The following is a 25532-nucleotide window of genomic DNA, read 5'->3' on the forward strand; positions in this document are numbered from 1 at the left end:
AGTTACACTACTATTACATTTTAAATAGGGTAACTTGTAATCTGTAACCTATTACATTTCCAAAGTAACCTTCCCACCACAGATTATGTCACACTTCACACTTCTCTAGTAAGTTCTGTCTGTGTGTGAAGACAGTAGCGCAAATCCGTGAATGAATGTTCCAAAGTGAAATAAACTTGGTCGACGAATAAAATTGAATGGAATTGAATTGAATTAAAGTTGAATAAACTTCAACTTTGCTGTTCAGTGCACTGATGACTCATTTTGAATAAAGTTTATTGTTAAATTGTTAAATGCCCTGCCTCCATCATTACATATCTTTGTCACGCCATTATAAGTGTTTGATCACCACATCGGAGTGATCATTGCAAAAAATGTGTTTATGTATATATATATTGTTTATGTATATACTGTATTCTATATATAGTGCCAGTCAAATGTTTGGACACACGAATGGGAAAGTGTCCAAACTTTTGACTGGTACTGTACTATAATATACACAGTTAGAATGCCACTATAGTTATGACGGCAAAAATATCCCTGTATGAGTATTTGTTTTTTATATTTATAACATCTGATATAGTTAAGTAATGTCACACAAGCAAGAGTGCCGTTTTCCGAATATTAGCGCACGAGCATGATCGTGAATGTGATGTTGATTTTATACAGTTCAACAACCAAGAAATTAATACAAGTGAGTTACATTTTGGACACACTATTGTCTGTTTTTGTTTCACCAACACAAATAGTTCCAAACAAAGCGGGAAAAGAACTGTTGCGCTTCTCCGAGAGACATGTTTCATACTTGCATGAATCTGTGTTTTCAAAGGGGTCATATGATGCGATTTCAATTTTTCCTTTCTCTTTGGAGTGTTACAAGCTCTTGGTGCATAAAGAAGATATGTAAAGTATAGCCTACAATGCCGGTGTCTGTTTCTATAAAGTGGGGCAATTCCAACTTTGCAAGGACAATCTGGCGCTTCATGACTCACAGCCTGTAAGTACGTTTTTATACTTAAAGAATTTGCCATTGACCATTCAAACGCGAGTTTTGAGCAGTGTAGAGTAGTGCTTGTTGTTTGTCGTTTCTCCGATCACAAATGCAGACATGCATAATAAACACCAAAATTAAGTGATATTTTGTTTTGTAAAGTATTTTCAAGACTATAGGCTACTCTTTATTTTCATTTTTGTGATATGGACCTAAGGGTCTGAAATAAATAAATAATAATATTAATATTAATAATAATATAAAGGTGTGAATTAATGAAGTGATTAAATATTACAACAAAACATTTTCAAACTGTCATCTTACTCTTATGGTCATTCTGACACAATGAAAATACTATCAATTCATGCGTATGGGGCTTTTATTTTGAATTGTATCACCACAGACGGGATTTGGAAAGGCAAATGGGTGTAGTCGCAAATCTGTTTTGCATCTAATAAATACAAGTTTTTACTAGTAAGAATACAATTGTAGAGCTCTGTAACTAGATTTCTTACTAGTAAGAATTTAATTAGAGAGCTCTGTAATTGCATTTTTACAAGTAAGAACTGAATTAGAGAGCTCTCTAATTGGTATTGTTACTAGTAAGAATTTAATTGTAGAGCTCTATAATCATAATTGTTACTAGTAAGAACTGAATTAGAGAACTCTCTAATTCAGTTATTACTAGTAAGAATGCAATTGCAGAGCTCTCTAATTAAATTAAAGAGCTCTCTTATTGTATTTATAACTAGTTAAAATAGATTTAGAGAGCTCTTTAATTGGCATTGTTACTTCTAAGAATTTAATTGTAGAGCTCTCTAATTGAATTGTTACTAGTAAAAATGCAATTACGACGAGTAATGCTTGGAATATTTTAAGCTAAAATGGCTTGCCATAGGAAAATGTCCCCAGTTTCCATTTCAGAAATCTGGTCAATTTAATTAATAGTGAAGCTGTAAGTTTAATTGCTTCAAAATCACCAGCCCACTGCTAATGTAGCTCTTCCATAGCTAAACTGTTTTACTGGTTGATAAGTTGATATTTTTATGTAGTAACTTTTTTTATGTCTGTGTAATTCTGCAACTCTATTTGGTGTGTTATCACAGGAAGTTCATTCTGGTGTCTGTTGGACATTGTGCCCATTAAGAATGAGAAAGGGGAGATGGTGCTTTTTCTCTTTTCATTCAAGGACATCTCAGAAACAAAAGACAAGAGCCATCACAGCAGCAGAACTGATGGTACAGTCAACACTACAAACATTAGTCTTACTAATCTTTTTAAATATGGCAAAATACATAGCCTAAAAAAATACTTAGCGTTGGTTTTCAACATTTGATAAGAAATAGCATGTTTGGAGCCTAGAGGACACATGCACTATATAATGAAAATTCAGTAAGATCAAAATACAGCCCTTAGGGGAACCCTTACTTTTTAAGTAACTGAGCAAGCAGATGAGCTTCCAGAACAAAAGATGAAATAGTTTAGATAGAAGCTAAACCATTTTAGTGTGAGAGCCAACATCACATGCCAAATGGTGTAAAAGGATAGTGTAATCAACAGTCTTTGCAGGCTTTAGGAGTAGCATCTACAAAACATCTGCTAAAACACATGGATCTTACATAGACAAACAAACGCAATCTTACATAGACAAACCTAGACCATTTAAAATTTGTATCATTTGTAAACTGTCAAGGCTGTTAATGTTTTTTTCATTTTGTGCAGATAATAAGCCATACAAAAGTACCACTGGGAACTCTCATTTCAGTAAAGCCAGAAGGAGGGGTCACACCATGATTTACCAGCTAACCAGCCAGTTTACCCGTGACAGCAAAAATGATGTCAACTTAAGCCGGGTGAGTAAATGTATGAACTATGTACTAAAACTATGAAAGTTCATTAAAACTCGTTTTGTAGTAATCATTTCTCATGGAAGGGCAATGGCAAATGGTGTAAAATGGATGTTTACAATCACAATTTGATTCAATTCAGGGGCCTGCGATTAATATATAAATATTATAATATTGTGTGTCTATTTTACACAACCACTTGTGCTTTTATTGACTTACTAATGCAACTAAAATATAACATTTAATTGAGCTATCTGAAAATTGCACATCCTGCATCCCAACTGGAAAAACTTTGATCTTAAGATCATCTTTGATGATCATAACTTTGAACTTAAGATCATCTGTGATGACAGCTCACGACTGGCTTGTGCAGTGAGAGGAACAATGACAACAGTCAAGAAAGTCTTTCCCATATTCCCATTAAGACATAAACAACAAAATTAGGTACAGTTGTTTTACAAAAATACATACAAATATACAAAAAGACATTTTAAAGTTCTTAAAACGTATAAAATATTTCATGACAGCTTAGTGAGTCAAACAAATCATCGTGTAATGTTATGGATATATGAAAATATATGTAGATCTTTTTCAATTTATCAATACATCACAGCTGCTCTGATATCCAGACAAACTCAGTTCTAATCATTTTGTTCTACTTGTCCATTCTTTTCTTTTTTCCCCCTGAAATAATCTGTGCACTAAAATGGCCTTTTAACATTTCTTTAACATTTCTTTTTTATCATGGGATTGTGAGTTACGACTACTGTAAAGCACAGGATCTATGCAGGATCCCATTTTCCGGTGACCTTTTGACTCAGGAAATGTTCAAACAGTGTGAAAGGTGCAGGCCAGAAGTATAAAGGATGTGTAATCCTCCATGTCACATGGCCAGAGCAGAACAGGAGGCCAGATTGGCAGGTCACATTTCCGATCGCTCCTGTGAACAGATGGTCATGTTTTCAGCACAACTTCACTCTCAGTAGAGCCACCTGCCTTCGCTCCATCACAAGCAGGGCTCAACAACAAGGATTTTTTTTTTCAGTGAATGCGTCCTACACTTATTTTTACTTGCTCCATCACAAAAAGAGATACATTTTTCTCTTAGCACCATGTTTGTGCCAGAAAATGTTATGTAATTTTTTAATAAATCATAATTTACTGTTATAGCTGGAAATTCTATAGCTAAACTGTTAAAGATGCTGTGTTTATGGTGAACTGCAGTGGAAACGCAAACCGTGCCGAGCCGAACCGTGCTGTGCCGTACTGAGCCGTGCCGAGCCGAGTCGTACCCCGCAGTGGAAAAGCGCCATTATTGAGCTGTGACTTTCAGCATTTACTTGGGTGGCTTGCAGCCATGTGTGAAGCTTCAAGAATGAGGGTCAGCTCCTGAGGCCATGGTTCTCAGCCAGAAAAAGTGTGGATTGCCTGCTTCAGGAAGGGAGTGAGATGCTTCCCCAGGCAGAGGAGTTCATGTTTCCTCCGCACAGTGTCTAGGCTGACACTGAGAGACAGGGTGCAATGCTTAGATATCCGGGAGAGACTCGGAGTAGAGCCACTGCTCCTCTACATTGAAAGGAGCCAGTTGAGTTGAGGTGGCCCAGGCATTTGGTCAGGATGCCTCCCGGACACCTTCCAGTGGAGGTATTCCAGCCCAGGCACGACCAACTGGGAAGAGACCCTGGGGCAGACCCAGGATATGCTGGAGGGATCATATCTTTCAACTGGCTTGGGGACACCTTGGCATCCCACAGGATAACCTGGAGGAAGTGGCCAGGAAAAAGGACATATGGGTGTCCTTACTTGGCCTACTGCCAATGATTGGATGGATGTTCTCATGGGGATCCAGGTTCCAGTCCCATCTCCTTTACCCTCTCCCACACCTACCTTCTGGTCTACCGTCCGTCCGTTGAACCTGAGGGTCGGCTTGAGCCCCAAGTTCAAGCCCCCCACCCCCCATTGAAGTACTACATAGAGAGAGAATAACACAAATAGAGGAGGAGATGGGGAGGTAGCGGGATGCTGCTTATATAGGCTTATAATGCTGAGTGACAGGCCTGAATGATTAGGCTCCTCCCAAACCTATTGGGGAACTTCAGTTTGAATGCGTCTCCTCTGACCACTTGTGTTCAAATTTCGTCACACCCTACATCAGTTTCGTGGTAGCGCTAAGTACAACGCACAAATACTATTGAATGAACCAAACCGGGTAACACAGCTTATGAGCGAGCAACTGAAGAAGGGAGGACAGCTGTGATTTTTGGTGCTAATATCATTTAAATTGAAATTAGCTGACTATTACTGTATCTGTAAAGGCTGATTTATACTTCTGCGTCGGACCTACGCTGTAGCCTACGCATAGACGCACACCCTACACCGTAGCCTGACGTGCACCTCTCCAAAAATCTAACAGCGCGTCAATTCTACGCGGACCGCAAGCACTGTGATTGGTCTGATAGAACCCCTCCCTCCGTATGTACTTGAGTTTTGTGTGTGTTTGTGCACTTTAAGGGCATGAGGTTCCGATGTGTGTTCAGTGACATCACAGGTCTACTCTTTAATCTTAATGAAGAGTGTTGCAGATGAGTGCATGGAGGATTAGAAACCACATGATTTGCTGCCTCAAACTAATCATGACCAAAGACCATGAGCTTGACCCTTCCCCCGACCTCTGTGATGTAAAAGTTAAATTAAAGAAACACCAAGATTTATCATCTGTCATGTAGTGTCCTTGCAGATAAAGATTAAATTTAGTTTCTTGTAATTTTCTGAAAATTAACAGATTATTCTGTCAGTTCTGCTTCACTATTCCTTTCAGTGATCAAAGTCACTTACTGTTGAGACTTGACTAATACAGTATGTCAGTAAATCATATTTGTGACTTTTGAAGAGGATATTTAGGGCAGAATTTGACTTTATTTATCAGGAATTGATTGGGCTGTCAAATTGTCTTTATATGACTTATGGGAGTGGTTGTAAAATATGAAGAGACTTGGGATGAGAGTTGGGACAATTCTAAGGGCTCTGGTCAGATGTTTTTTTGATTGATTTATTTATTTTTATTTTGGAATATTTATGCTTTGCCATCACAGGAATAAATCGAATTTTAACATATAATTACATAGAAAACAATTATTTTAAATTGCATAAAATTTGAAGTTATTTCTGTTTTATTGTATTTTTGATCAAATAAATCCAGCTGGTAGTGACTGATAGTGTAGTGTAAAGTAACATTAGTTAATGTGGTATGAACAAACTTGAGTCATAATGAGTCAATGTTTAAGAAGTGCATGTGAGGTTATGTAGTATTTTTCTCTTGAGAATCATGAGAATCTTATAAATCTTCTTGCTACCTTGAAGAAGTTGAGATATTAGGCTAGAAGAGAACTCATCTCTCAATTTCTTTGCTCTCATTCCTTAATATGTGCCTCTCTCTCTCAGGACATGTTTGAAAAACCATCCCTACCTGAGTACAAAGTGGCAGCAGTCCAGAAGTCTCGATTCATCCTGCTGCATTACAGTGTGTCCAAAGCATTGTGGGATTGGATGATTCTACTGGCTACATTCTATGTTGCTGTGACTGTGCCGTACAATGTGTGTTTCACAGCGTACAGCGATGTGGAGACTGCAGGCAGGAGCACGATAGTTAGCGATATTGCAGTTGAAATGCTTTTTATTCTGGGTGAGTCTACTCACTGAAAGAACCTACGAGTGACCTTGTACCATCAGATGGTTTACACATAAATACATAAAACATCAGTTACCACCTGTGATATATATAAGTGTATATATGCTTCAAAAGAGACTGAGGCTTTCCAAGAAAATGTCATTAATCTACCTTCTCTTTCAGACATCATCCTTAACTTTCGCACCACTTACGTGAGTCAATCAGGGCAGGTGGTGTACGAGCCTCGCTCCATCTGTCTACATTATGCTACCACGTGGTTCTTCGTGGATCTGGTGGCCGCACTGCCCTTTGACCTGCTCTATGCATTTAACATTACTGTCGTGAGTCCACATGTGTGAATGTAGAAACCATTTTTCCAATAGGCTTATTTAAAAATAGTAGAATTGGGAGGGTATGGTGGTTCAAAAGAAATCTCCAGAGGTCATTTACAAAAAAAGTTCTGTGATGGTACCATTATCTACATACAGTATATGTGCCATGGTACAGAATGATTACCATGTTTGTTTACCATGGTATTTTTAGTTTAGTTTTAGTTTTTTTGGAGAATTAAAGTCAATTATGTGATTACAAGGTATTATTATTTACATAGGCTATTGACACACATATGTTTGTGCTTGTTCAAGACATCTCTAGTGCACCTGCTGAAAACTGTGCGATTGTTGCGTCTGTTAAGACTGCTGCAGAAGTTGGACAGATACTCGCAGTACAGCGCCATGGTACTAACACTGCTCATGTCGATGTTTGCTCTGCTGGCTCACTGGATGGCCTGCATCTGGTACATCATTGGGCGCAAAGAGATGGAGACCAATGCCAGTGGAGCCTGGGACATTGGTGAGATATTCACACACTCTGATAAGTCAAATAAATCATTAAAAGATCTGCTTGGTGTTCTTATCAAGTTATATGGGATGTTCCCTTGAAAAGTCTCACAGAACCAGATTTTGACTATCGGCATAAAGCCACATTAATTATTATTCTGGCCAAGAATGCCCACTTAGGAGTAGGATAGGAAGAGACCATCTGACCAATGGGTAAAGTGAGCAGGTTTTGTTTCTTCATGCTGTTTAGGGGCAGTTTTCACTAGCTTCACAAACCACAAAAATAGACAAGTGAAAAATAATAACTCCTCAAACAGCTGTACAGAAAGCATAATCGTGATCGCAATGTTTATCTGTCTAGAAGCTTCCATTTGTTTAACAGACATAACTCAAAGTTAAATACAGTTCTGTAATGTAAACATTGACCATGTAACGTATGCTGCAGGGAATTCCAAACAGTTGAGAGCTGTCATTCTTGCTCTGTAAAGAAATCTTTTCAAAAGATAACATTGTATTTTGCACTAGTCTCCAATTGTGAGCATAATTTGCGCTTTATGAATGTGTGTGGAGCCAAAAATAACCCAAAATGGAGAACCTTATATTAATAACCTTTTCCTTCAAATATGAACTAGATTCTAATTTTATTATGGTATTGCTGTACAAATGTAGCAAATTTCTGTCTTATTCAGTTTTCTATGACCTGTAGGTATTTAGAGTTTTGGTTGTGGTTGTCTGAGTAAGAAAAGAGTTATTTTGTGCCAAAACAAAGGAAAATTATCCACAGGTTTGCCCACATAGACAAGTTTTTCAAAAAAGTATTGAGAAATGGGTCTTAGAGAGACCAACTCAACTTGGTGACTATGTGTGTGCATTTCACAGCTAAGAGCGTGTAAGCTATTCATCGGTTTTTGGCATTAAGCTGGGGAAGAGTGCCTTGGAGCTGATGGTGGTTGTGTCTGCCATCACGCCGTTGGGGGCTTTTGCACGAGACAAGATGTCTTCAGTGCTGGCTGAAACACTGTGTGCCACAACACAACCCCATACATTCTCCATCTCTGCATTTGCTCTTAGTTGTTGTTGCTTATAACATGCATTTGGAAATGCAACATGTGTCAGGTTAACTTTTTTCCCATTTGCATAATTTCAAACAATTTTGTAAATAGAGCTTTTGCACCACATTTGTAATAAGAAGCATGTATATACTTGTTGTCAATTAATGTGTAGTTTTCCACCAAAATAGAAGCTTGGTGGATTAATGCTGAAAGCAAAGAAATAAATAGTAATACATATTTGTATATACAAATGTTAGTATTGTAATTTTACTATTGTACTGTGCAAAAAAATTATAATTATTGTTCGATTTTATTATCATCATAATTGACATTATTTTGTGAACACAAATAAAGATACTATAAATTTCTTTTTTACTTTTTGATCATTGAAAGAAAATTGTTCTTTTAAAGAGTAAACACTTGAATACCCTGAAGAGTGAATATACCCTTAAAAGTAACTATTTCTATTGTAAGCAGAATGTGTGTCTATGCAACATTATGAGATGTTCAAATCACAATCACAATATATGAAAAAAAATATTATCATATGGGTTTTTGGCCAAATCGTGCAGCACTAACATGCAGTTTGACATTAGTTTATTTCTTTCTTTCTTTCAGGCTGGCTACATGAGTTGGGTAGGCGTTTGGACAAGCCCTATTTGAACAGTACAGTAGGTGGTCCTTCGGTTCGCAGTGCCTACATTGCCTCTCTGTACTTCACCTTAAGCAGTTTGACCAGTGTGGGCTTCGGCAACGTTTGTGCCAACACTGATGCTGAGAAGATTTTCTCTGTTTGTACTATGCTCATTGGGGGTAAGCAATATCTTCCACAGTATTCTAGACAATTTATTTAATTGAAGTAGCTTTCTGGAATACCTCATTCTCATTTTGTTTCGTGCATTCATTAATTCTCAGCATTTGTCACAGTTTTATAGTATTTAATAAGTGCTTACACATGATTTCTATAAATATGTCCTAAATAATATGTCCTATAACTCTACAGACAAAACCTCAAAACACACACACAAAATGCAAAATGTCACACATCGCTTGCAACACTTCATTAAACTCTATATTACAGTTTTCCCCAATTGCTAACATGTGTTTGCTGAATTTTTGGCCCATTTTTTTCTTCACCAAAATGATGCAATCACATGTCATGTGAAAATATCTGTCTACCAACCAACAACACACTGATGTGCTCAACAAAGAACCCTACAATAAATATCCCATCAGTCGGTTTATGCTGTTTTCATTGTCAGTGTTACACTGTAGCCAGTTGTAAAAAACGGCTATGCTATGTAATGTAGAGGGTCAGGTGGGGGGAAATGCCACCCTTACGAACAGTGTGCATTTAGTTTTAAATTGTAAAACAATTTACAATCACTAGGACACATGTCTCAATACTTTTCAGAACTTTTCACACAGTGAGCACAATAGCAGCCTGTATGGGCTAAACTGTGTATCATTTATAATTGTTTTGGCACAAAATGCATTCAATGACTGCTTCTTTCTAATTACATTAATTTTTTTCTCTCTCAGACACAAACAATGCCAAAACTCGATATACCTACAAGCCAGCTTGCACATTTACTTACTCTTTACAAAACTGTTCAAACTTAAGTTCATAACCTGAAGTGCATAAACTTGAGAAATGTGTCCTAGCAATTGTAAAAACTCTAATGCTTCCATAAATTTCTCATTGACAAAAAGACAAAACGTGTTTTTGATATTTAACATAATGCAGAGTCATAGATTACTATTTTACAGAGACACAAAATATATCAATTAACTTTTTGTTTTTATTGACCAAATCTCACATATTTAGATGAAATGACAAAATTAAGAAGAGCATAGGCATTCATTAAATGTGCTGAGATATTTTTTTTTTTGCCATCTCGATCAAGAGCAAAATTACCTCATATTACCTATACCAACTCAAATATACTGCAAATAAATAAACACACACACACATGCAATACAGTACAACAAACATTTGTAAATTTGTCATTTACAAATGTATTCCTAAAAATTAATGCTTAATGCTTTTTCCCAATTGTTTACACCATTTTGCTGACGTTTTGGCCCATTGTTTTTACAGAAAAACATAACTATTTTATAAGGTGGTGATTTCATATGAATTTGTATGATTTCTATAAATATTTATAAAATTTTATATTTTTTAAAATGTACATATATTAACATTGTCTTCTATGATGTGCAACACAAACATCTCAGTTAATGTCTCAGAAAAAGTAAGTTAGAGTTTCCCCACAACCTGAACACATTTAACAACAAATAATTCTCACCATATGAACAAATCACTCGCCCATGAGTCAGAACCTTAGAATTTTCAATAACAGCCACGAACAGGTTCACAGACTTTTTTCATAGTTCTGTACATGTTTAACACTTCACATTTAATATTAGACTGTTTATTGCCTTTATTGCTATTTTGTTAGATTGTGAATCAGATTGGTTGTTTCTCTTACACAGCTCTCATGCACGCTGTGGTGTTTGGGAATGTAACTGCCATCATCCAGCGCATGTACTCACGTCGCTCACTATATCACACGCGTATGAAAGATCTGAAGGACTTCATTCGTGTTCACCGGCTGCCACAGCAGCTGATAATGGCATTGATGTCAATGAGGTGAGAAAGTGCTTGGCATTAACAAGTGTTTTTCTTTTCTTATTCATTTACATTTTATGTAAAAATAATTTCAGTCTGTGCAGGGATATCGGTAACACTTATTAATAATAAGTATACACTAATATACTTACAAATAATTTAAAAACTATTGGTTTGTAGTTAATTCATAGTTTATAAACTGTAGTTAATACATTAATAGACTCATACAAATAGTGAGTTCTTCATTGTCACTGTAATTAACACAATTATTATTGTTTAATTAGCTCATATGTAAAGAGTTAGATAATGCTTATTAACCATAAATAGTTCTCACAACATATGAATGCAATTAATGTTCAATAAAGGTTGGTTTAAAGCACTTAATTGATAACATTTCCCCATTTTCCTTGACCTAATCTAAAGTGAGAACTATTCAAACCTTATTACTAATTAACAATTCCAAATTACCTAAAGAAAAATGTCATGTTATCTATTAGATTTTACATTTTGGATAATATAATCTAAGTAACTTTCTTATTACTTTTAGATTAGTTTTGACCTAACTCACTAATAATATAATTGTTTACAGAGCTGGATAAATTACTTACAAATTGTAGTCCGTTGATGATTACAGATTACATAATCTAGGTTACTTATTTTAGATAATGTATTCTGACTACGTTTTAGATTACTTTTTTAATCAAACTTGTTTTATACTTAACATTAAACGTGCCATATTGATATAAAAAAGCAAAGGGAAAGAAAATATATTCCTTGAAATATTTTTTTCTTTCGTTTCTGTCTGTCTTTGTGAATATAATCAAAGCTGAGTGGTATGACACGCAGTAGCATTTTTAGAAAGGAAAGTTTAAAAGAGGAAAAAGATGAATTAGGGAGAACCAGTAAATTATGAATAATAATAATAATAATCCATAAAGAAAGTAAACTGATTATGAGCATTTTATAATGTAATATACTCTAATTACAAATACTTCATTTTTGGAATCTGATTGCATAGTCCAAATTACATGTAATCAGTTACTACCCAGCACTGATCGTTTAGTACCATATTGATAAAAATACAAAGAGAAATAAAAAATATTCCATTCTTTGTCAATAACATGAAGTGTATTAACATTACATTACATCCCAAACTGGGGTATGCAAGAGCACTGCAGGGGGTTTGAGAGTTGATGAAAAGTTAATAATTAATAAAAAATCTTAAAAATGTCAAATTAAACAAATCTAATAAAACCAAAAATAACATTTACTAAAAAGACAAAATATTTTTATTTGTTTACCTGCATGTCCTGTGTGACCATTAATCAACAACTGAGATCTATAAGCGTGCAAATATGTGGTTAAATTGAAATATTAAGTAAAATCTCAGGGGGTGCCTCAAATAAAAATGTTATTTTTTTTAATGGTCTAATTAATTAAGTGGTGCTTTTGTCCCCAAACTCAGAAGCCCAGTGATGTGGTTGAAAGTGTGGGCCCTGTCAGGGTAAATGACGAAAGGTTCAATCGCAAATGCAGATAATACAGTTTATTAGGCAGACAGGAGTACACACACAGAGAAGTCAGGTGGAAGGAATCCTGGATGCAAAGAATGGTCAGTTCCTCGGTAGCGCAGAGCTGCAAGGGGTAAAAGGTAATCCATCTCCGAAAATGAGAGAGCTGAAGTCCGACTAGTCCACAGCAAACAGGTTCAGTGACAACTGCAAGGAACGGATGAACAACAGGACATCCAGAATACTGCATGAGACAGAAACACACACATGAGTAACCAAACGATCTGACAAAGACAAGGCAAACACAGAGAGCTTAAGTAGGAGCGCTGACAAGCCACAGCTGAAGCTGATAACTCATCAGCGGCAGTACACAAAATGACCAGAAGAGGCCAGGGAATACTGTGAACCGTGACAGGCCCTCCATCAGTCACAGACTCAAATATGTTTGCATTATGAGAGTGTTTTTAGAATTATGAGCAGACAATTAAAGATGCTTAAAGCTGGTCCATGTATTTGTCAGACCAGTTTTATTTCTGAGTCACATAAACTAACATATGGTAAACAGCATACAATTCCATCACATCACACTACTGGCACACAACGGTACCACTATTTGAAGATGTAAATATCCTTAAAGCTGTGAGCATGACAGATACCCATGTTTGGTGAAGCTCAGTCCACTGTCAGGCAGATGTTGCAGGCAGAACCCAGGTCAGGACTGTAGCAGGACAAGAGAGGTTAGATTCCTCGAGATTTCTTTTAATTAGATTATGCCAGCACACAGAATAGCCAACTATAACAGCATGGTGTGCTGATATGGCAGCTACACAGTTTAGGCATTGATGGGGTGAAGAGAGCATCCATCCACTGTTGAAATGTAAACAATGTATTTCACATCATAGAGCCATCTAGATAAACCACCTCTTTACCAACTAAGATAACCCATGTGATCCTGGGATGCTCCGCTAAGTGACAAAACGTAGGCTCCACAGCTCTGGCTGAGGATGTCAAGGTTCCTCTTCAGCAGTTATTCTCCCAGGCTGAGTATCTTTAGATTCACAGACACAAACCAGTTCTCAGGATGAGCATGCGATAGGATTTGTTTATGGGAGACCATCTTGAACGGGCACTGTGGAGAGTGCAGATTCAATTGTCTTGAGTCCAGAATGGGTTTCACTATCTAGCCAGACCTGTGAGAAACTGCAATACATTCGTGTGACAGGATAACGGGCACAGAAGTTCGTTCATGAGATAAGGTTGAGTGACGCTCACCAGTGAAGAAGAAGAGTCCTTTATTAAAAGGAGTCTGTTCATGTCACACCAAGTGTTTTTGTTCACCGGTTTTGGCCTCCTCTGCAGAGTTAGAATGCCAGGTGAAGGGATTTTGGCAGAGAGCTAACTCAACATGGAGCAGGAAGCCCACAGGGTCGTGACGCTGCCTCCTACTTTGGCGGGGAAATTTTCATTGACTGTCATTGAGATGAGCCGAAATACCTGGAAAATACTTCCACAGTGACACTATGCAATCCTCTCATGCTATTTACACAGCATTGCAGATAGGGTCAGGCCAAGATGTTGATCTAGAAACAAGTACTAATAAACAGCCAATACATTAGTAATATGCATGCTAATAAGACACTAGTTAATAGTGAGAAAAAAGTGTTGTCCGTTTTTTAATTGTCTAATTGCCTGGACCTTCAAATATTTCAAATCATATTTTAACGTCTAATATACTTTCAAAAGCCAAAAACAAATTTTATTGTTCATTTAAACAAATAGTAAACAAGGTTTTGTTGTTTTTTTCTGCAGCTTTTACATGATTTTCCTGATGAGTTGCGTGCCGATATAGCCATGCACTTAAACAAAGACATCCTGCAACTGCCTGTGTTTGATGGTGCTAGTAGGGGTTGTCTGCGCTCTCTATCCCTCCATATCAAAACCACTTTCTGTACACCGGGGGAATATCTCATCAGACAGGGGGACGCGTTGCAGGCCAACTACTTTGTCTGTTCTGGGTCACTGGAGGTTCTAAAGGACAACATGGTCCTGGCTATTCTGGGTTTGTAACATTTCTTTGTTGCTTTTCTAGCTTTTGACTTGTTTTTTGGACATTATATATTGATTTTCTGAACGCTACATGTTGGTGCACTATATGTTGATGGAATGTTTCAGGTGTATAGCTGTTAATTACCACAGCAACTACTTTTGACTTTTCTCTAGTTAAAATAAAATTACGTTTTCAATAACACACTTAGGAGCAATTGTGCCAGACACGTTAAAAGCACAAACATGAAGTTCATATGAATTATTTTTTATTTCTAAAAATGTGTGTTGTCACAGCCATATCACCCTGCAGTCCAAGACTGGTTGCCCACTGAAGCTAAGCAGGGTTGAGCCTGGTCAGTACCTGGATGGGAGACCTCCTGGGAAAACTAGGTTGCTGTTGGAAGAGGTGTTAGTGAGGCCAGCAGGGGTCACCCTGCTCACCCTGTGGTCTGTGTGGGTCCTAATGCCCCAGTATAGTGACGGGGACACTATACTGTCAAAAAGCACCGTCTTTCGGATGAGACGTTAAACCGAGGTCCTGACTCTCTGTGGTCATTAAAAATCCCATGGCACTTCTCGTAAAGAGTAAGGATGTAACCCCGGTGTTCTGGCCAAATTGCCCTGGCCCTTGTCAATCATGGCCTCCTAATAATCCCCATCCACTTGATTGGCTCTATGACTCTCTCTCCTCTCCACCTGTAGCTAGTGTGTGGTGAGTGCACTGGTGCCGTTGTACTGTGGCTGCCGTTGCATCATCCAGGTGGATGCTGCACAATGGTGGTGGTTGAGGAGAGACGCCCCCCCCACGATTGTAAAGCGCTTTGGGTGTACAGCAATACACAATAAAAGCGCTATATAAATGCATTATTCATTCATTCAAACTGTACAGTTGTCTTAAATAACGTTCTATTTGTGGGATTACTGGTCTATGTGATCCCTAGTACAACTACAGTATTATACACTGGAAAACAGATTTAAATATTAGATTCATATGAAAATGGATTGTAATAGTTGAAAATTTATTTTATTCAGTGTTGATGTCATTACAGGAAAAGGAGATCTGATTGGCTCAGACCTGCCAGGCCAGAATCATGTGATCAAGACGAATGCAGATGTGAAGGCACTGACATATTGTGACCTGCAGTACATCAGTATGAAAGGTTTAAGTGATGTTCTTGAACTATATCCCGAGTATGCCAGCATCTTCACTATTGACATCCACCAAAACCTCACATACAATCTGAGAGAGGGCAGTGAGACTGAGGTAAGGCTACAATCAATCAATCTCAACATACATACTTACTTACATAATAAACTAAACAATTTATTATCACTATCAAAGCTGTCACATCAATATTAGCTTGCTCACTTCCCTATTCAATCCTCTATAGAAATAATGGTAAAGAAATTTGGCTTGCTGTGCTTGTATGAGGGGCTTGGGCCCAAGACTCGGCTAAGGCCCTGAGCTACCAGCACACTCTCCTCAAACTACAGATTAAAAATATTTAGATAAGTTAAATTAGAAAATGTAGGTGAAATATAGGAAAAGCTGTCTGCAACCTATCCACAAGCTCTATTCTTTAAAACAATGGTAACCAGAGAACTTAAACAGAGATACAAACATAACTGACCTGACTCTTTCATTGAACTGTGGGAGTTACTTTACTACAGCTGCCTTCTTGGGCGTTCCAATTTTTCACATTCATTGTAATGAAAGAGTGGTCTGTCTCTGCTATATACTGTACAGTCTCTGACCCATCCCCTGGTGTCATTTCTTTCTCCTTGCAGCAGAACTACCCAGACTCCAGTGCATCAACTGAGAATAAGCGTCCATCCATTGTAGAAAAGGCTGATGATCCAAACAAGTACTTCCACGTCCCACCTGTTTCCAATGCATGCCGAAACCTTCTTCTGCCCAATCTAGGCAGCCCAGTACGACGTACATCACTAGGGAATCTTTTAGGAGAGGAGTTACTGCAATTTAACACCCTACGACATTGTCGTTCACCTGTAAGGGGTTGGAGTCCAAACCCCTCTCCCAAACATCAGACCAAAGTACAGAAACAAACCCTCCCACCCACATCTACACCCAAACCCACGCATAGGACACAGACGGATTCTAGAGGTACAGGACGCAAACCCGCCAAACTGCTCATCCCCACTCTCAACTGCTTTGGACCACCAGATCTTAGTCCAAGGTAACAGATATTCTTAAGAAACTAAAGGAATATATTATTAATACATCATCTTAAAGACCACTTTAAATATCCATCTCTCTTTCCTGTGTTAAAGTATTTTCTATTGAAACGGATGCAACATTTTGACGTTTATGAAAAAACATCATTTGCTACTGTGAAGGGTGGTCTCAAGGCCATGACACACCAATTAAACATCAAAGAACTAGCGTCTATGAAAGCTAATGGTGTTGTTGACTTGCATTGTCTGCATCTGGACCAAAAAAGGTGCCCTTGTCTTGAACACACTGCAAAGAATGCACATTCCTCACCTGAGTGAGAGAAAATAACTGTTTATACTATCTGGTGACAGTGGTCTATATTTGTCATTCAAAACTGGTATTGTAGATATACAAACCGTAAGCAAAGCAGCACTTGCTTACTATTTTAAATATGAATCATGTTGATCAGTTGGTCTTCATTTTCTTCATTTCATATGGTCATGTCATTTGAGAATATTTATGTCAGCTAAAATTAGAATAGCCTTCACTGTGGGCCCTTTTGACTTTGCTCGCCGTTTGCTCGCTTTCGCTTTTCTTCTCATGCACTGGTTTGCTAAGCTGAACAGTCAATCAGAGGGTTTGAATTCAACATGCTCGATTGTCCAAAAAGCCTCTGACAGGATCCAACTAGTGCAGACACTGCCAAATATCTGAGCTGACAGATGCTCAGTGACTGTTTGACAGTTGACCACCAGCTTGGTGTGTCACAGCCTTTAGACCTACTTATTGTTAAGATCAGAGATGCCTACCCCTGTATAAAGTATGAGACCATATTAATTCATGTTGAGTACTTTAAAAGAGCATTAGAGTTTTTTTTTGTGTGTGATTAATATTTGTGAGTAACAGACAATGTATCTGACTTTATGGCTTTTTATAGAGTTGTAGATGGAATTGAGGACAACGGACATGTGTTTTGTTTTAATGTGGAGGACACCACTGCCAAAACTAGTACAGTGACATCACTGGATAGTAAGACACTGAACGGTAAATATATTTTATTCTTAGTATCTAAGTCACATACTGTAAACTGTATAGATCAGTTGGGTCATTGCATCTTTGTTTTAATGCAGGGTCTGATCAGGTGAATGCATCACTGCTTCAGGAGACAAAAGAAGTGAGAGAGACCATTGTCCAACTCAACAAGAAGGTACAGTGACAATCTCATTCCTAAAAACAAAGACATTAAATCCTTCTAAAATGTTCCTACTTACTGTACAAGCTCAGAAATGAAACAAAGGAATGTGAAAAAACAAAAGGAGACAAATTAAACTTGCAACTGATGGTTTATTTGTATTTTATGATTCTAATGTTTATATATACTTAAATGCAATATTTTAATACAACTCATTCCAGATGGGCAACCTGAAACAGGAAGTGTCAACGCTGACTAAGGATCTGCATCACATAATGCACCTCCTGCAAGCACAAATAGCCGTTCATCATTATACAGAACCTTTGTCCTCCTGTCCCCATGGAGTCCACATGATGTCCAGTTCTTCTGTCAGTGTGTCTCCGGCCTACATCTTGGGTTCCAGCATCCACATGCAGCACAAAGACCATGTTGTCCCTGAGGGTCTCCTGGGGTCCACATCTTGGAGTCACGGCAGACCTGGTGGTATGGCTGCAAACTCCCTGTAGCTTTTGTTTTTTCATTGATGAAACCATCTGTTTTTCTGTATACAAGTTGGTAGAGACTTCATCATCATTTGATTAAAATGTTTCTCTGGTATGTACAGGTGGATCTGGTTTCGCTCAGCACACTGAGAAACAGGGACACTTTCACCAGCATGAGCCCAATCAACACTCTCCTGTCACAGCAAATGAGCCCTGTTCCCATGATTGGAGTTCCATCTACACCTCAGTTCCCTCCACTATCAGCCACCATCACTTCTCTACTGGCTCCTCTCTCCTTGGCATCAGCCCAGGAACCCAGGGGCCAACACCTGGAGAGAGCCCCCGAGCAGAGGGCTTATCACTGGGCATTTGTGCTGGAGATGGAGCCCATGCCAGTATCAGCCAGTCACACCCTGTTTTGCATACATTGTTTCCTCAAAATTTGGACAGTTCGTCTTTTTCTTGCAAGGTCACACCAAGCTCTTATTCACACCTACACCTTTCCACAGAACCAGTGTTTCCCTACTCCACTCCAACTGTGGATGAAGAGCACAGGACTCCAGAGGTGGCCCTCACTCAGAATGTGGTACCTTCCACTTTCGTACAAGAGAATTCTCCACCCTCTCCAAACGAATCAGGCGTAGTTCACTCTTCTCTTGAGGAGTCACCTGAAGTAGAGCACACCAGTCGGGAGTGCCTACTGGGTAATCAAAGGCTGGGCCAAGATAGTGAAACATCAGAGAGCAGGTCTAGCGGGTCCAGTGTAGGACTTTGTAGCCAATCCGAGAGCTCAGAGATCACATGGTGCCTGGATCTGATGGACTGACAATGAGGAAAGACTATAATCAAGACATCTACAACAAATTTTCGTTTGAATTTTAACACCATTTTCCTTTCATTATGAATTTCATACGTTCATGAGTATGAAGATAAAAAGCTGCTCAGCAGTTAATCATCGGGACCATCACCAAACCCATTTTCCACCAGCAGTGTGTCTTTGTTGGTGGCAGAGCCAGTGCCTGATCTGGAACCTTTTCCTGTTCCACCACAATAAATGGCAGTAATGGCGTGGAAGAACTGGCACCACACCAAATTCTAAAACCTGCTAGTCTTAAACAAGAAATCACAAAATGTTAGAGGCCGGGGCCTGGATGTGCTTACCAAGTAAGTTTTTTTAAAACTAGAATATCTCTCTCACACACACACACACGTCGAGCCATTATCACTTATATATTTATATATATATATATATTTACTTTACCTTTCTGGCACATACACCATATTTGCTGTACACACAACAAACTGCATTCCTCTTTTTTTTTAGTTAAAGAGATAATTCACTCAAACATGAAAATTGTGTCATTTACTCACCTTCGTTTTTCTGAACTCATAAGTCTTTTGTTCATCTGCATAACAAAGTTGAAGATATTTGTAATATTCTCTCATAATTTTTGTCAATTCATTAAAAGTTAAAGCAGTAACAATTTTCAAGCTTCAAAAAAGTTCAGAAAGACACTAAACTTATGACCTGTCACACTTACGTCGAGAGCACGGACACGGAAATAATACAATATAGACTTTTACAGTTTTTCTCAGTCGCTTTGGTGCATTTCTCAGATCAGAAATGAAATTCTCAAAACTACTTGTTCAACCTCCACATCATCTAGTCAATTGTGCACATTATAAAAGCAGTTTCTCATTCTTTTGAACAAGTTGCAATTGCTCTGGTACATTCCTGCAAATGATTATGTACATTTGTCTGTGGTTTCCTACATTATTTGAACAAGTTGCAATTGCTCTGGTACATTCCTGCAAATGATTATGTACATTTGTCTGCGGTTTCCTACATTATCAGTTGCTAATGTCATGTTGCTCAAAATGTATTATATAGTTTTCTGTGCAACAGTCTTACCCCTCAAAACATCTAGTCATTAGTTCATCGTATAAGTCATTAAATGCAAAATGGTTGATCTAGTTGTCATAAACTGTCAAGCATATGTTCTACACATTTCTATTAGACTTTGTGTAAATTTGCCATGAATTGTGCAGGTGAATCTTGACTTTCACTAATGAAGAGAATGTAGATCAGCTAATGATAAACTAGTTCTCTGAAATAGCTCAAAGGTGCATCTCATGAACCTTCAATTCGAAAGCATAGACAGAGGGCAACACAAGAGTTACAAATTCTGACAATGGATATTTCCTCCCCTTTGGCCTGGTAAATCAACAGTAGCTCTGTGGCCGATGACATTTCAACCACACCTTCTGCTTTTGGTCAGGTTGAAGCCAGCCTCATCCACATATACAGGTAATACTAACAGAGTGCACTGTTATATTGACAACATGACTAAGCATTTTGACTATCTTGTTTGTGAACAATGACACAAGGACTTTTCATTCTGATGGCACTGATATATTCATAGACATAAATACTTGCTTTTGAGAGATGAACTAAAGATTTTGAGTAAGTTACAGGCTTTGCAGGTAATCCATTGTGTGGTGCTGTTTGTACAAATTGTTTTGAGAAATGCACATACTTCTTTGCAAATATTAAGGATGATTCGAGAAATGCACCAAAGCGACTGAGAAAAACTGTAAAAGGATCTGCAGACAATGAAGGTTAATACAAGACAAAAGGGCACACAAGCATTCACAACAATAATAACTGGCAAACAACCGGAGAGATCTTAAATAAGGCAGTAAATGAGGGACATACAGGTGCTGAGGATTAACTGATAATTGACTAATGAACTAATACACTAATGACAACAGGAACAGAACCAAATATGGGCAAATAGGAACCTAAACCAGGGGGGTGTTCCAGAAAGCAGGTTATGTGACATACCCGGGTATGTTTGAGGATAAGCGAGTGGATAACCTCAGCTTTCAGTTCCAAAAATGGAGGTAACTTTCAGGGTACGTAAGTAACCATACCAACTTGCTCTCTGAAGATAACCAGAGATTATCTTACTATAGGGAGATGAGAGGGTCCGTATTACTTACTATTGGAGAAAGCGTAACGACTAACTTGGATCACGTGTCCCTTAATAACCAATCACATTACAGCCTTGACGTCATTGAATTTCAGTTAGAGTTGTGCGACACTTAATCGCCATTTACGGATCCCATAGGAATAAATGAGAAGTGCCGTAAGCTGAATCCCACCTGTCACACACATTTTTTTCATGGTAAACTCTAAAAATAGTTCAATCCAAAAGTATTAGCATCCTCTAAAAAGCTGTTTATTCAGCGTAGTGAAGCCTCTCCTCTATTGACATCCATTAAAAAAAAACGGCCTCTGGTCTTCCTGCCGAATTCCAACACAGGCACACCTCATTCTGCTTAAAGGTGCACTAAGCGATTTTTGCCAAACGATGTTGATATTTGAAAGCACCAAAACAAACATGCCCACACCCCAACAGGACCTCGCCCCTATTTTGACATCTCCGCCCCACACGTACGTACACAACCATGGCAACAACGATCGCGGAAACAAGCGATGACTCAAGCATATTCAAACAAAAGCCAACACAGATAAGTCGTGTGAAACAATGCAAAATCAACATTACTCACCTATCAAAAAGAAACAACGCATCCTCGGCATCCGATTTGAGCCCTTCCCACTCCTTGAGTTCTCTCCATCGCTGGAAAGCTGCCTGATCGTAACCCTTCTTTTTAATATTTTGTTCCTCCGATATTTTCCTCTTTTTTTATCTTCCAGTTCTCTCTATCTATAGTCGATCTGCTAATATCCATCCTGTACATTCAAATTGAGCGCTCTCTTCCTGCTATCATTACAAGACACGCCCCAATACTGCTGATTGGCTGCAAGTGTGTTTTGGGACATGTTTTGGGACACTGCGATCAAAAGCGTTTTTCAAAAATTGCTTAGTGCACCTTTAATGAAGAACTGATTTGGTGATAACCTGAGGAAGAGTATAAAAACCACTACTGTGGTCATCAACAGTGCTAGTAGCACTTCAAAAGTAATTGGAATCTAATAATAACTATTGACCATGCCAAAAGAGTTGAAAGAGTTTTGAGTGAGGAAAAGAAGGGTTCAATTCTGGCTTTACGGGATACAGTGAGCTTCAAGTTGCGTCCATCCTTAAAATTTCAAAGACAGTGGTTCATAAGAACAAGGTCAATCTGCTGACATTGGGGACAACAAAGCTACAGACCGGCAGAGGGTGAAAACGACTCTCCACTGACCAGGATGATCGTCAATTCATTCAAATGTTACTCATGTAGGATGACATCAAGTGAAAGAAGGGAAACCGGCAGCTGGGGTGAAGTGCACGGCGAAACGGTTTGAAACAGGCTCCTAGGGCAGGGCTGAAGTCATGCATAGCTAGAAAAAAGCCCTTCATCAATGAGAAGCAAAGAAGAGCCCAGCTTTGCAAAAGACCATAAAGATTGAACCTTCTCTTACGAGTCCAATTTTCAGCTTTCCCTGTTGAAAAAATCAGCATATGCTGGTTAGGTATGTTTTGAAGCATGGCTGCTGGTTTGAGCTGGTTTAAGCTGGTCATGTGCTGGTCCTAAGCAACTAGCTCCTGCTCAGGACCAGCACATGACCAGCTTAAACCAGCCCATGACCAGCTAAGGACCAGCTTAAACCAGCTATAGAATAAAAGATGTTCATTATTCAAACACATACGTATAAATAGTAAAACCAGAGAAACTGATAATTTTGCAGTGGTCTCTTTAAATGTTCCACAGCTATAAAGCAAATATAGTAAACAGAAGCTCAAATGTGTGTCCAATTCAACAACCTTTTTGGTAACACTTCACAATAACGTTCCATTAGTTGACCTCCGTTATTGCATTAACTAACAATGAGCAAAACATGTTTTGCATGATGTATTAATCTTTGTTAAAGGGGTCATATGATGCGATTTCAAGTTTTCCTTTCTCTTTGGAGTGTTACAAGCTGATTGTGAATAGATAAGATCCCTGAAGTTGCAAAGACTAAAGTCTCAAAACCAAAGAGATATTCTTTATCAAAGTTAAGACTCTGCCACGCCCCCCTAAAACGGCTCGTTCTAACACGCCCCCACATGTCTACCTCACTATGTGGAAATATTTGCATAATACGGCCCAACTGTGCACGCAAAGAAAGAAGGCGTGGTTTCAGTAACCGCAGTTATAATAAAAATACAATTCGTTATAAGTCCATGTTAGCTCAAGTCCATTAAATAGCATTAACAGGTATAATCCTGCTCAGTTCTCACTGCAGGACACTACAAACAGTTTTTATCCACCTTATTTTGCAACATGGAAGTAAGATGTTTTCTTGGTAAAAGACTTCCAGTTCACTAGCTAGTTCATTTAACAGGTAAAATAACTGGAAGCGAATGACTCCGGAAGCCTTGCTCATTTATGTTGCAAATGTCCGCACACGCTCTTACGTTAAAAATAAAGTGGATAAAGAAATGGTTCTTGAAAAATTGTCTGCTGGAAGTTATTTCTGATAAATATTTTTCAATAAGAAGTTCTAATTTCAGTTATATGGACCATCATCTTGCATTGCAATGCTACAGTATATACTGTATATAAAAATGTCAGCTCATTATCCATTAGATCATCAACTGGCAAAAATGTAAACTAATTTTGAAACTGATTTATCTTTTCAGAAACTTGGTTCCTGGTATTCCATCTCATTCTCAAAAACGGTAAAACTATGCAAAGCTACATATTAATTACGTCATCAAATGGAGAGCATCTTCACTAAAAAGGAGAAAAAACTGGTGACTATTGTCGGTGTTCAGTACAGTAAACATGTTAATTGTCTATTGTGGACATAAGTTGTAGAATTCACAGAATTCTATTTCAAAAATCACTTTCACTGAACTTTTTAGTTTTCTGTATGTCTATATGTTCCTGACTTGCATAGTGGATTATTATTTTTCCTACAGAAAATGTACTCTGAAATGTTGAATGAATAGTTTAAACTACTCCGATATCTAGGACACAGCATGTATGTACAGTACTTTATCATTTCACTTTACCTATCAGAGCTTGACTGTTTACTCAAATGGGACATATCAAGGAAAAGCAGGCAAATGCACTTATGGAATAACAATTTTACTGTAGAGTTAGATTATATTGAAAAATTAATTGTATTATATCCAAAATGTACTACAGTTAACAGTTTTTGCAGTAGACTGTTCTGACATACCTCTATAAACTATGCCCATGATAGACTGCCCTCATTTTTAATATTTCTTATTTTGTTTTCAATTAGATGACCATGTAGTACTGGAAGAAATGTTACCATAAAATTAAAAGCCCAGAATGCAGCCATAAATGGATTATTCTGTTACTTTCAGAACAGATAAAATGACAGCCACTTTAATACATATATGCACAGTTGACAGAATACTGCATGAAAAATTAACAAAGCTTATTAAAACAGTAATGCATTTCAAATATACCGAGTATTGCTGTCATTGCTGAATCTGGGAATGTTGCATGTTGCATTAAAAGCTGCTGCCAGAAATCCAGTAGTACTCTATTGCACTAAGTAACTGAATTTAATAATTGGATTAATGAGACTCAGGGTTTATTTTCATTTGCACAATGTGTGACCACTTAAATCAATGATAAGGAGCTATTTAATTTAATTCTACATTATATGCAACATGGGCCTGCACACATATCAATTAATATAGACTTTCATGTGGACACCTGTATGTGGTTATAGTGTATATAATGAATAAAGGTGTAATAAATGTTCACAAATGAACTTGAGTGGTCATGAAAGCAGCATTGCAGCAGACTGGACAAACATTATTACACACTTATGTATTGTTTTATACTTTTAAAAACTATGACACTGAATACTGAATACAGAAGAGTGTAATTGTTTTGTAGAGGGCTGTTTATGCTTTTATTGATTATCAATCAAAACTCTTTGCCAGACGTTTTAATTGCACTCATTTACATTAATTAACCTTGAATCTTATATAAAATGGTATATAAAATGATTCCCCCCTCATTTTACCACTTTTTGCATGGTAACTATTATTCCAATTGTAAATTTGCTTTGTTTATACAATCTAAAAAATGCTGGGTTAAATATACAACCATTATAT

At 37.8% G+C, this 25532-nt stretch overlaps 2 long non-coding RNA genes and 1 pseudogene across 2 annotated transcripts in view; 1 reads left to right on the plus strand and 2 right to left on the minus strand.

The window, feature by feature from the left end:
• Positions 1-12366, minus strand: part of LOC107653266 (uncharacterized) — a 17023-nt gene extending 4657 nt beyond the window's left edge. The window contains exons 1-2 of the long non-coding RNA XR_001630202.1: positions 12284-12366; positions 8191-8194 (exon numbers count right to left, since the gene is read on the minus strand). This is a non-coding gene — a long non-coding RNA (uncharacterized LOC107653266). The remainder of the gene's footprint in view (positions 1-8190; positions 8195-12283) is intronic.
• The window catches only part of LOC107653264 (potassium voltage-gated channel subfamily H member 4-like), a 58440-nt pseudogene extending 39179 nt beyond the window's left edge, over positions 1-19261 (plus strand).
• An 81-nt stretch (positions 19262-19342) lies between these two features.
• LOC107653265 (uncharacterized) lies at positions 19343-20021 on the minus strand. Its single transcript, XR_001630201.1, has 3 exons — positions 19977-20021; positions 19807-19841; positions 19343-19545 (listed from the first exon to the last, which is right to left on the minus strand). It is a non-coding gene; the product is annotated as an uncharacterized LOC107653265 (long non-coding RNA).
• Between the last annotated feature and the right edge of the window lie 5511 nt (positions 20022-25532).

The sequence above is a fragment of the Sinocyclocheilus anshuiensis genome, unplaced genomic scaffold (assembly GCF_001515605.1).
Source record: "Sinocyclocheilus anshuiensis isolate Anshui unplaced genomic scaffold, SAMN03320099.WGS_v1.1 scaffold151, whole genome shotgun sequence".
Taxonomy (NCBI): Eukaryota; Metazoa; Chordata; class Actinopteri; order Cypriniformes; family Cyprinidae; genus Sinocyclocheilus; species Sinocyclocheilus anshuiensis.